Source organism: Zonotrichia albicollis, chromosome 6 (genome assembly GCF_047830755.1).
Source record: "Zonotrichia albicollis isolate bZonAlb1 chromosome 6, bZonAlb1.hap1, whole genome shotgun sequence".
NCBI classification, from domain to species: Eukaryota; Metazoa; Chordata; class Aves; order Passeriformes; family Passerellidae; genus Zonotrichia; species Zonotrichia albicollis.
The window spans coordinates 21,407,726-21,418,889 of record NC_133824.1 but is presented as its reverse complement, the minus strand read 5'-3'; the positions used below and the strand labels follow the sequence as shown (position 1 = coordinate 21,418,889).

Here is an 11,164-nt window from a genome sequence, read left to right as displayed (position 1 = left end):
AAAAAAAAAAAAAAAAAGTGAGATTATACTGTAATACATGCATTAGCCACCTTGCTGAAAGTCCTCAGGGAAGCCTGCAGTTTTAAATGAGATAAACCAGCAGTGAGAAGAAGTGTTGACACCAGCTATATCACAGAGAAGACTGCAGACGTGTGACCTTCACTGTGATTTCGCATGAGCTGACAATGGCCAGTTTTCTTGTCACATCTCCACCCTGTACAGCTCTGTGGAAAAAGAGACAGCATATCCATCAGTCTGGGGTTGGACAGGTTGGAAGGGAGGCAGTCTGTGCCCTGGCAGACACCATCTAAGGCTCATGAGAGTGGGAGAAGTCAGACTGCAGTCAGTACTAATGTGAAGAGAGCTGTGCCCAGGCCTTGCTTTCCTTACCCCTCTCTGAGCCTCTCATTAACTCCCTGAAATACAGTTGCTCCCACTGGTTGAAGGTAGCACAATACAGACTTTATTTCACTTTTATGAGTGAGAGAGAAAGACACTTGATAGCTTTTTTCCTGCAGTTTTTTGCAGACTTTTAGGTATCTCAAGCAATATTTTAAAAGGAACATTTCTGAGACATTGAAAACTGGAAACTTATCTCTTCCTGAAAGTCAATTTTTTGTTTTGAAGAATCTTTCTCCAAAAGTAAGGAATCAGAGCAGATGGTTTTACAGCGTGTATAGCCTCATGTATGTTCCATTTTCACTGTTCTGAAACCATGACATAGTATGTATGTGCTCTATATCTTTTCTTCAAACATGTCAGCCTTCTGAAATGGATAAAGTTCAAAATCACCCTTTATATTGCATTACCACAAACACAGAGCAATAGTCAAACGTACCCAGATTTAATAAACCTGAAATGGAGAAGAGGATAGACATGTAGGAACATAATCAGGACTCTTTTTGAGTGGGTATTAAAGTCTAGACTGAGATTTACTTGTCAGCGTCACTGATAAAAAGGATAATTATTGACTCCTGAATTTCAGAGATAAAGGATGCCATACAATTTTATTAATTTTCCTAGAGTAAGATACAATAATATGTTAGCCTAGCCTGAAATTTCTGCTGCTGTGAAATTCTTTCCAGCTATCACCCTGTGTAAAAATACCTGAAATCTACAAGCAAAATTCATTGTGTGCAATTTGCCATAGTGTGTCTGGAAGTCTTCTTTCTTGTGCATTTGCACTGATTTACATTAAAATGCTACTCAACATGTTCATTCACAATATTTGATTATTCTTTCTCTGTCAGAACAACTGGGCAGAATCAGGTACAAAATTTGCTCCTAGATTTTAGGTTTTGGTAGCATGGATACTGCAGGAATGTTCTGTGTGGAAGGACATCAGGGTCTGCCCTGTGTCACTCACAGTCACCTTCAAACGGAGGAAATGAGATGTCTGGGTGGGAGTTTACCCACTACTCAAAGCCAGCCCACCACATTTAGCAATGTCATTGCATTGACGTTGTTTAAAATACAAACACAACAGTGAGCGTTGAAAGCAATGAGAGCAAAGGGGATTCAAATGAGCTTCCTACCCAAAGCAAAGTATTTTTGATCACAAAATTTGGATAACACATTTGTATACTTAAAATAAAATTACATGAAAAACAAATTTGTATTTTTCTTCCTTTCTGGAATGAAGAAATATTTCACTTTAAGATAAAACAACATTTCAAACACTTAGCTGTGGTTTTTTTTGGCTTAACCATACAATCAGAATGCAGATTCTTATTCGAATCAACTAACCTTTTAAAATAAGAAACAATAATTCTTTTAAAATAGAAAAATAGCTTTACTCTTCCCCTACAAAAAAAAAAAAAAAAAGGGATTTGTGGGCTAAGAAAAGCATACTCTACCATTTTCTAATTCTTTGAATATCTATTATTTTGATATATTACTAATTTTTCAAGTTTCAATGAAGCAGCATTTAGAAAATATTTTTCCCCTTCTCTCAAAATTCATTGCTTTTCAACACATTGAAGCAGTTATCAAATCACCATCTCAATTAATGTAAAACCATGTTTCCAGAAGTGTAACTATAAATCAATTTAAAACAACCTGTAATTTTTATTATTTTGCAATGTTGCTTCAATTTTTAGGTCTTAGAAACAACTATACAATTAAGAGTACCTGTCCTTGCATTTAGAAAGAAGTAGCATCAAGTTCCTTTCACCTATTAGTTTTCTGAGCTGTGTATGGTGAGATAAATTCATCTGCAGCTTTCACGAGGGCCAGGTGGATGTGGCATGGAAACCAACCAAATGCATGTTACTGGATGAACCTGCTCTCCTCCCCACTTCTCCCAATCCAGCTGTATCTGATCCTTCCACAGCCTGGCTTGGACTGTTTTCCCCCAGTCTCTGCAGCACTAGGCCACTACAATGCAAACACAATGGCCAGTGAAATTGGACAGCTATGGGCAGTGTACAATGGTCATTGCAGAGAATAAAGGAGAACAAGGTCTATGGGTTTTGTTGTCATCTTGCTGCAAAAGTGCCATACCTTCTCAGTGATTTCTCATGGACAGCTCCTTGCAGTACTGACTCCTTCACAGCGCAACCAACAAACCCCACCTCACTCCTCACCCAGCTATCCCACTCTTTTGTAGCACTTGTATTATTGGACACAGCTGTGGCCTGTTAAGGGCAGGCCTGTTCCTCATCTTTGGTGATTGATACAGCTGCAACTCCTCAGGTGTGAGACTGCTTCTGCACTATCTTTATTTTCTTACATTCTATCCCACAGAGAGTTTGGCACTTATTTGATAAACAGGTAACATTGATATGGGTGCATCTCAAATATTTTATGAGAAATTTCATCCTTGGCAAGTGATTCCAGTTCCACCAACTTTTTTATGTCATTAAAATATACACCTCTGAAAAAAAATCTACAAATTAAACTTTTCTAATGCCAATGTTTTGTGAAAAACTGTGATCCAGTTCTAGTTCTGCCACTATAATGACAAATGAAAAAATGTGGTTTTTCCTTAAAATCTGCAATCCTTAAACATAAGCTCTACTACTTATCTTTCCTGATTCTCTTACACTTCAAGAAGTTATTTCCCTTAAAAAAATAAAAGAAGTCTCACACAGAAATCTTGATTGCTTAAAAAAAACCCACATATTTTTATTAGAACAATTGCTATAAAACATTAAGTACCAGGAATGAAAAAGAAACAAAGATGATGACAAGAGTGGCTACTCACTGTTTATACAATGACAAAGCTTTCTTTCCACTTCACAAGCTCAAGCTAATTTCCTTACAAATAATATAGTAAATCTTCCATTTTTCTTTCATTATAATCAATAGAAACTATAATCACTTCAAGTAGATGATAAGTGACTCTGTCAAATCATATTTGTTTTGATCAGTTGTTATTTTAGGAGATTTCTTGATCCCAGCCATTTTTTCTTGCAGGTAATAATCTTTTTTAATTTGCACATCACTGCTTTCGTACTTGATGGCCTCTCAGTTAATGCTCATTAAAACAGATAAATCGATTCTGCCATGATGCTCCAATGGTGACAGTTTTTCCTTGTACTACACATATGAGTATTTTGTCTCAATTCTATACATTAATTGACCATGGAAGCACCTGCACAGCCCAAACCTAATTTTTACAGCTCAGATAGGAGCAGCTGCTGGGGCAGAAACACAAATGTGAGCAGAGTATTTAAATGGAGCACCCCACAATGTCTGAGGTGTCATTTCTTCAATTTTGATCAAGATAAAGAGCTGTCAGTTGGATTCAAACATAACTGGGGATCTTCAAGGTTGAAATCAAAAAGAAGACAGTTTCAAAAGAAACATGAAGTATGAAAACTTGTAACTGCGGAAAAAGATCTTGGAGCACAAACTGAAGGAGTGATGCAGCACCCTCAAAGCCACCAGTCGAGCACTGGCAGCAGGCAGGGAGCTGATGTTACAGGAGCAGCATGCCAGGCCAGGTGTGCCTGTGGAGGGGGCTTTGGTAGGGGACAGAGAGCAGGAGCACTCATCCCTCCCAGCAAGCCAGGGAACAAGGCACATGCTCAGTGCTGGCTGCCCATCCTGCCAGGGATGGAGCAAAGCAGGGAACATTTTGGGGTTAGCTTTCAAGGTTGATTAGAAATTTGTAACGCTTTTTAATGGCTTGCAAGTACCTTGTATTTTCATTTGTCTGCTGCATGGCTGATGCAGAGGCTGAATATGTAGTTCACTGGTTGCTGGTTAATTGCATGTCAGTGATGAATAAATAAACCACTTTGATCATTATTTGATTTAAGCTGCATGAGCTGAGCAGTTTTCCTGCAACAGCTAGTATCTTCCTGTCTGTTCTGGACAAACAAGGAAGTGTGGAAGGTTAGTCATATTAAGCAGAATACTGATATTTAAAATGGAGGCAGACTTCCATTCATTATGAAGATCTCATTAATTATACTTTTAAAAGAATACTTAAACTCTAAAAAGCATCTCTTTAACAGCCTTACTAAAGCACTGAAATATAAGGAACTAATTAGATTTGTGATTTTATCACAAATTGTAAAATATAATAATCCCATGAACTCCTATTCTCTAAACGAACCTCAAAACCAGTAATTTACAATAAATCTACATAATCAGTGAGATATACTGCAAGTCAAGAGTGTTTGTGCCTTGAGGATTTTTTGACCAACTAGTGTTCAAACCCTCTCAACACTCACAGTGTACTATGGAAACCTCATCATTCTGAGCAATGAAATGGCCAGTTACTACTGCCCTCCTAACATGAGCAGCCATGGGTGATGTGGGCTGTGCATGAACCTGCTGGATGTAGCTCAAAATCTTACTATGCATAGAAATGATTGTTTTACTTTTTAAATTTGACAGTCAGATTAAAAGCAATTAATATTTTACCTAGACTAGAAACTTTTTTATCATTTTCCAATATAAAATGCTTACTTAATTTCAATGTTAAATGTAAATAAATAGTAAGCTCATAAAACCTGACATGAAAAGCATTATCTCATTTTTCTTAGTTGAGGATGTACTCTAAATCATATATGTTATGTCTGAGTTAAAATGAGACCTGAATTAAAATCACTTCTCTGTCTTATTTACAGAGAAATTGATTCTGCCAAGGGGATTTTACTGAGATATTCCCCATATAAAGTAGTTCAATGTAACTGCTTAAACTTTCACTGGACAAGACAGAAAAGTACGATTCAGACACTGCACTTTGGGTATTCACAAGCTCACCTCAGGGGTGGGATCCCAAGTTGGAGCGCATCTTGGTCATGACTCTCCATTATTTATAACCAGATCACTAGACAAAAATATTCATTCGTGGATATTACCCACACTGATGTACAGAAAATCTATCTGCCAAATATTGCCTCTATGCAGTCTACAGAGCCTCCATTGTGATGTTTTTATGCAATATTCATCTACCTCTCTTGTAGATGCCCATGAACTTCTGATATGTCATTTGAAAGCATTGATGCAATAATATTATGCTATGTAGATATTATTTTTGGTTTAGAAACATGCACTTTGGATAGTTCTTTACAAATTGCAATGATAGGTGAGTCCTCATGCTTCAGTCTGTCACAATCTTTTAAATTTTAACAGAACTGAAAACTAAGTAATTCAAGAAGCTTAACTGCAAAGGCAATGGGTTCAGGACTATAATCTTATTCCCTCAGCTCTGCTGTGTTATTACATTGTTTCTGTACAAAAAAAGTAAAATTAATGAAAGCTCTTAAGTCCATGGGATATTGACCTCCCTTTATAAATCCACCATGAGCAGAAAAGATGAATAAAATGAAGATATTGAAATGCCTAAGAAAATTCTTCTCTATGCATCCTCAGCTATACACTTGTTTAGCCAAATCTGCCACCATGTAAAGTCAGCAGAGTGCAAGGGTATTATAGGAATGACTTACAATGTGAAAAAATTTAGCCTTGCTGCACATTTTTGAGAGATCAGGATACAGAGAGAGAAAATGAACCGACATACGAGAGGTCTAAAATGTGAAATGGCAAAATTATGCTGGTCCAGTCACATGTGCAGTAAAATGAAATTTTGAGTGTGACCAACTCCAAAACTATCCCACAAAACATTATAAAGTATTGAAGAACAATAAATAATTGGCTATTCAAGGTCACAAAGGACATTTTCCCTGCCTGATATTTCCTAATTGCCAGATATTGCACTGATACAATCCTGGAATAAGACATTAATTAATATACCTTAAGACATACAAAAAATTGATTTCATAAGTGAAGTGCATGTGAAAATTGAAGGCTGAAATAGAAAACTATTCAGATTAATGGTAGATGTAATTCTACACTGAAGGCCTGTTCAAGGTCAAGAGCCTCTTTAAAGAGTACTGAAGTTAAAACTTTACAGGCGGGAATGGAGGGACTCTATCTTGATGAAGTAACTCCAGGATTTGGAGTTTGTGGTGAATACGTCTGACCTTAAACTATAAGATTGCAACCAAGACCTTAACACAGGTCAGCAGTAAATGAATAAGAAACTAGCTAGTAGCCAAATAGATGAGACTTTATTCCTTTGTATGAAGCAGGTGAGATAGATATTGGAATATTGAATCCTATCTTTATTTTAAAAATATTGAAAAGCAGAGAAATATTCAGAGGAAATTGGAAAGTGTATGTAAGGATGTCCCAATCTTTACAGCAAAAGACAGTTTGTTCTCTTATCATACAAAAACTTTCTTAGTGTCATAAGTAGACGCACAAATGTTTCAGCTCAGTAAGACAAGATTAGATAAATTCAAGCTAGAAGTGAGCAATAGTATTTCAATGGTAAACAGCGTTCACCACTACTATAACTAACACTAGAAATTTTCCCTTTGTCAGGAGTTAAAACAACAGGTTTTTTTCCTAAATTTTGTAAATGGAAATCTTGATTCTTTATTTAAAAATACTTTTCTACTTCATTTTCAAATAAAACATTTTTCCTTATTTTACTGTTCAATATTTTCTAAACATTCATGTTAATTAATAAATAAAACCATTATCAAAACTGAACTATTTAATTTATTAAATACTAAATATATTTATCAATTTTCCAATATACTTTTTTATTTCCTATCTCTATCACTCACATAATTTTATAGAAATGTGGTTTTTGTACCTAGGCTTAGTGCTGGAGAAATTAATGTGAATATATGTGTTGACTTTAGCCATGATGCAGAGATTTTTATGTGGAATAGATAGGCCATAGATTTCTACAAATATTTAATACAGGTGATCTCCATACCCAACAATCAACAGGCTTCTTTCTCTTCATACTACTCTCAATTGCTCATGAAACTTAGGGACTCCACATCCCACCATGTCATAAATAGTTTTTATTTCCTGCCTTAAAAATGCTAACATGTAGTAAATTTAAGATCCTGACCGTTTGATAACCATATCCCCAAGCTCCCTATTTTGTATTGCTGCACATATTTACTGATATATAAGCAAACTACATTTTTTTGTAATTTGTTTATCCATGCTAGACACCTTAGGTATGACTTATGCAGGTTTTATTTTAGCTTTATTAATTGCCCTTTGGAAGAAGCAGGGACATAAATTAGAGAGTGATTGCTGTTGTAACAGGAAGAGATAATCTGGTCTAAGTTGCAAAAGTTGGCAGAATAACAGAGAAAACTCCTGAAGAAAAATCAATCTAGAAAGACTTCTCTACATTTGTTCAACACAGCACTTACTCCAAAAGCCAAAGTACTTAAATACACTTGTAAAAGGTGCATTAATTAAATTTTTAAAATCAAGTTTGTAAGTACAAGTTGAGGAAACTAAGCAGAAAGGAACTTAATAGGACGGTGCCATTACACAGTCATCATGCCTCCTCAACAAAAGGATTGAATGATTTCTATTTTTGGGGCCAAACCTTTGGTTAAAATACTTTCCATTTTAGCATCTTGTGTGTCTGTAATGTAGATGCAAAACAATTTAACTTCCTTAAACCTCATTAAACTTATTCCAGATAAAATGTCAGGCAAAAAATTTACCTTTAGTGTAGTTTAAAAAAATTTTAAGCACAGCCAAAATACAACAAACCACTGCTACTCTTAGTTCAGTTACAGAGGTAGGAACACACTTGAAATAAAAAAGGAGTTGCTTAATGGTACTACAGTTAAAAGCTGTTACCCAGAACGACCTCCCATCATATACCTCTCCTTTTTTTTTGGTGTTCTCTCCACCCTTCCACTGCTCCTTGATCTTAAGGTCAACAGATCTGGTGAAAAGGGAAAATGTTTGGAAATATGGCAGAACACTCCTCAGCAGAAGGAGTGTGGTGATATTGATAGAGGCACAGAATGTTGCTATTGACAGTTTTCCCTTTCTCCTCACTCACTTTCCCAAGTGGAAAGTGGTCACTTGGGCACACTTTTCTAAGGGATTTTAACACATTTTAGACATTGATCTTTTTTTTACTGGTTCATAACTTCAGTTGCAAACAATTTTCCTTTATAAGGTGCATTTTATGTGTTTGATATTATTATTCACACTTTCTGTTACCCAAAAATTACCTTTGTTCAGCTTCTAGGTTTGTATTTCCTTTAGCAACTGTCCACTGGTGGATATTCATGGAGCCTCTGTTCATTAGCCTGTGCTCACAACTATAAGGTCTCTGCTGTCAACCCTAACCTATAAGTCCTTTACACTGCATCATCATCAAACCACTGAAATAATTCACTCTCAGGTGCACAGCTATTTATAAGGTCTGCTAGCACCAAGACTATAAACAATAATTATTCCACACTGTTATACAAAGGTAAATAGAACTAAAACTAGAAAACAACCACCTGGTCATTAAACAGTTATTGTTACAGCTAAGTAAGGTAAACCTAAACTCCAAGAGAAAACACACCAGACAAAACAAGTCTGACAGCCACAAGCATGCTGATGCCTGTGCTGTTCACTGACTGTCCCTCTGATGGAAGGGATCTGGGTTCTGTCATACAAAGACACACACATAACACTCTGACATGTATTCTTAACAAAGCCTTATCTTAAATGAAAAAATTACATACAGCTATTCTTCATTAAAAGAATGTTTTATACCTATATTGCTAAAGGCATTCTAGCAATTTATCTAAAGCCATGATTTGGGGTTATTAAAAAGTAGCATAGAAAGTAAACATTTTTGTGTTCAAAACCCCTTATTTGATTAAGGATCATACCAGCATTTTAATTAAGCAGTTCTGAAGCTGCTAATAATATCTCATTAAAATGGTCCCAAAGAACTTAAATATACTTATTAAAGAGTGCACTGATATTAATTTGATATTAATTAAATATGACGATCCAGTTGGTAAGTATGAGTTTAAAAAACTAAGCAGAAACAATGGGTTTGTAACAAAATTGCAATGTGTTACAAAGTGTAAGAGAATTCCAAGTATCCTGTGCATGTGAATTTCAATAAAGCACCAATTCTCTCCTGGTTATTAACGGGGTCTTCACCATGGTCCAAGCTCCTTCATCAGCTCTCATACTGAGAGCTAAGACTTGATCTTCCTAAACTTTTGGGAATCACCATCTTCACTGTTTAAGGGGATATTGCCCATGAGTTGAAACAAGCCTATCTGATAGATTGTTCAGAGGTCTTCTACTTACTGGCAAATGCTATAGGCAGTAAAGGCAAAACACCTGACTAGTCCTTTGCTAATTTTGCTTCTTCATGAAAAATCAAACTTTTATCTGGGTTCTTAAAACACTGGCAACTGTTTCTCACAACATGGGCTCCCACCTGCACAACATACCTGTAAGTTTCATACAGTCTTGAGGCTAAAAGGTAGAAAAGAGTTTTAGCTATTTCTGCTTCCTTGAAGTAACATCAGATATTCTACTCAGTAGATAACAAGGAAGGATCTGGGATTTTGACTTTCAGCTTAAATTTTGACAGGTTAAACCCTCTGTTCTTGTACAGACGCTATATACAATGTGGAAAAGCCTCAGAATAAGCCAGAAAAAAAAAATCTGCAAATGTTTTACCATCTCCTGGGAGCTAGTATAATTTCTTTGCTCTAAAAGTTTATGAAGCAAGGTTTCAAGAATATTTGGGATGTGTATGGAATTGAGTCTTGCTTAAGTAAAGATGTGGGTAGAATGTCCTGCAACTAACACGGCTTTTCCATTACTAAAATTTTTTTCAAGTGATGACAAGAGAAACTTGCAGAATCAGAATTTCAATAACCTCCTCCATATGTCTGAACAGAAAAGAACTAGAACCAGAAGGAAATTAAAATTCATAGTGTTTCCTGTCTTTACTTCAATATTTGCAACCAGAACAAGGCATTACAAAACAGGGTACAAAACTTTTCCTACATGCTGCTCTTGACATTTGCAAAGTTTACACGAATCTGCGCAGGACGAGCCAAAAGCCTGCAGTTTGGAAAGTTCAAGGCAGATGCTGCCTCAAGTATGGCAGCCACATTTTGCCACACTGAGCCTTTTTGCAGAGGTCTGTGCAGGAACAGACTGGCTAAGGGCAAATGATGAAATGAACATGGTCTATGAGAAGCTCTACTAATAAAGTGGCGGTGGAGGCTGGGACTGTGAGCCAGGGTGGCATACAGTCTGTTAGGTGTGGTACTAAACAATGGAAAAATAATTGATTTCCTGAGAGAAAAAAGACTTAGATGTAGCCTTTTCAACACAGTGCCAAAAAAAAAAAAAATTAATTTTAGTAGTCAAGGCAGGGACTTCTTATTTTTCTTTAAAATTTAGACTAACAAGAGGAACAACTAGTCTGCTTTTAGCAATCAGTGACAATAACGCACAATCACCCTCTCCTTTTTTCAGACAGTCTGGGCATGTTCAAAGTGTTGCCTGGCTTTTAGGATATCAGTAAAATCCTATCACATATATTCATAAGCTTGAATCACATTTCAAAAATGCATTGAATATTATACTCAAGTTAATACGCTCTACATTCTTATTTAAATAATTGGATTTTAGAAATTAGCTTCTGATTCAACTGGTCTCAGTCATACATAAACACACATGTATATATTCATAACAAAGCTATATCTTCAGGCAAAAAAAAATCATGCAGTTCTTCATCATAAAGATACTTTACATAAATGATATTAAATCATCCCTATACTTCACCCAAAGTCATGACTTAAGGTTGTTTATTTTAAAAAAAGTAGAAAGTAAACACAAT

At 35.9% G+C, this 11,164-nt stretch overlaps 1 long non-coding RNA gene across 1 annotated transcript in view; it reads right to left on the bottom strand.

The window, feature by feature from the left end:
• LOC113459182 (uncharacterized) overlaps nt 1–11,164 on the bottom strand; it is an 81,516-nt gene that overhangs the window by 36,375 nt on the left and 33,977 nt on the right. The gene's annotated exons all lie outside the window — the stretch shown is intronic.